The sequence below is a fragment of the Micropterus dolomieu genome, linkage group LG06, assembly GCF_021292245.1.
Source record: "Micropterus dolomieu isolate WLL.071019.BEF.003 ecotype Adirondacks linkage group LG06, ASM2129224v1, whole genome shotgun sequence".
NCBI lineage: Eukaryota > Metazoa > Chordata > Actinopteri > Centrarchiformes > Centrarchidae > Micropterus > Micropterus dolomieu.
Window position 1 is genome coordinate 16,614,897 of NC_060155.1, and position 2,655 is coordinate 16,617,551.

The window sequence follows — 2,655 nt, forward strand, 5'->3', positions numbered from 1 at the left end:
TGGTGCTCCTAATACCATTTTCAACAATCCACCACTACCGGATCAACAAGTTTCCATCACAGTGCTTGTGCACAGCCCCCCCTTCATGTGCGTGCTCTCACTTAGTCAAACTCATTATCTTGAATGGCTTCAGAAGTTTTGCAAACAAACTGGCTGAGAAACAACCACCAGCAAAGAACTGCCCATCACGCCCTGGCCAACAATAGCATATAGTACAAAACATGTGTGTGAACACGTCCTGGCTCCACACTAAGCTACAGGCTCATTATGTTTAATGCCATGGCGCTTGTATTAACGAGTGGCAAATAGGATGACGACAAACAGTGGGGAATAGCTTTTAAGGGAGGACGGTGGTATATCAGCCTCTCATCCCGCTGTTATTGACCAAAAGCGAAGCGAGCGTTCGGGGTGGTGAGTTTACATACAAAGTCAATGCAAAGACGCGTAGAGCCACGATTTCCTGTCGGCGGTGCAAAGTGACGCAAAGGGGGCGGGGCCGGCGACGCGAAGGAATTCGCGTGAGTTGAATATTTTCAATTCAAGCGAGAAATTCGCATGACCCTGAGTCGCAATAGCCTATCAACTTTGAGATTGTCTGTACGTCACTAACAGCTTCAGAGCGTTGTGTGGAGAGGGCCAAGCAGAGCGGGCGATTGAAAATCTGTTGGCAAGCTGAGAGCTGCTAAACTTTGGCTAGAGGAGCAGGGAGCAGCGCTCCAGCTTTTGGGACAAATAAACACCCGTGGTCGGACTGGACTTTGCTCACAACTACGCCGTTTGCTCGAGGGAGGAGCTTGGAGTAAACTGCTTTTATTAAATAAGCTTTTTACTTTAGTTTATAGGATTACAACGTTGTTTTGATTTATCTTCACTCGAGCTTCTCAGCAGCTAGATTCCGTGCACATCCGGTTCCAGTGTTGTTAGCGTCATTTGGCACTACTTCATATTTATATAAAAACCGGACAAAACTGGACATTGCTGGGAGAAAAGAAAGCGAGGAGGTTGCACTATCTGGCGAGTTCAGAAAACATGTGCATGTAACTTTAGTCCAGCCATCGTTGTACTTTACTGTGACCAAGTTAGCATAGCCTAGCCCTGATCGATCCGAACTCCATTCAGAAAACAAACATTTTACATGTTGCTGTCCTGCTGTCTTGCTGACAGACCTGACAAAGCATGAATTCATAAGTTTAACAAAACTGCATCATATTGTAGTTATTTCGTCATCAGTTTGATCCGTTTATTTCTATTTAATCACAGCAAAATGTTTACTTTGGGTTCATACAGCTGTAGTAATGGCAAGTTGTGTTTATTAACGTTAATGCGTTAAAATCGGCTTCTCGCGTTGTGTGTGAACACTTGCAGTGAATGTACTCACGCGAGGAAAGCGTCGCAAGGCCAAAATTCGCGTTTGGTCTGAATGCGGCATTAGATGTCAGGGCCGTCCTGGGCCGTCTTTGAGAAGACAAGGCAAGACTCTCACCAATCCAAATTGTGTAAATAAATTTCTGTCGACCAACTAATTATTGCAGCTCTACAACAAACCACAAAATATTAAATTAGTAGCCTAAACTTTACAATGATGATATTTAAGCAACAGATTTATGTTCACATCAAAAAAAGCATCACAGATATATGATTTACATGTTTCTCATCTACCGTTTTAGCATAAAAAACATGCAGTACTTAAAGTGTGTACAGGTACCCTACAGATCACAATTGAATAGTAAAAGGATTCAAAAGTTTAGGTTTTTAATTAAAAAGTATCACTGACTACATCAAATAGGCTACATGACAAATATGCAATAGCCTACACCTGTCTTTAATGGATGTGAAGTGGTCAATGTCCAAGCCATGTCCCACTCCTGTTTTATAGTCTGTGGTTCCACTGGACTTGTCAGTTTTTTGACAGAACTCCTTGATTCTTCCATAGCTGCTACCGTCAGCATGACTAACTGGAAAGTAATACTGGGAAACAAGCAAACTCTCTGTTTCATTTAACAGTTAACTTTATATTCTCTATAGTGCGGCCAGCGTGTTACTAGTTTTTCCAGAAATCTGTCCATAGTTTCACAGTAGCCGCTGTACGTAAGTATGTTTGTATTAGATTAACTTTGCCTTTCTTTTGTAAGACGACAAATTGCCTCAACTGTGCTCAAGGTTCATTGTCATTTGTGACCAAACAAATTGCACGTTAAACAAAGTAGCTATTTGTTGACTTTGACATCAAGGCCTTGAGTTAATCAGTATGAGTTAAATAGTTTAAAAAATCCCATTAAATATCTTTTAAAAACAGAGGTTTTTAATAAAACATTAAAAGTGGGAAGCTGTAGCAACTTACAGAGTCCAGTCAAGTGCAACCAACCAACCAACACTTGTGTTGTTTGCAACACAAAGTTGTAAATCAAATTAGCTTTAACTAACTAATACTATTTTTGTACTAATAGTCTCTAATATACAGATCTAGCTTCCAAGCATGTGTGTATCTTAGGAATGTCAATGTGGGCCAGTGTGTGTATTTTAAGTCCATAAGCCTGACTGTACCAATTTTGGTGATAACTCAATCTCTCTTTTTTCTTCTTTTTTTTGCTCTGATTCTTTGCTTTGGTAGCCTTTTGGTCCACTCTTATTTGCTGATGAAGAGGTCAGTTTGAC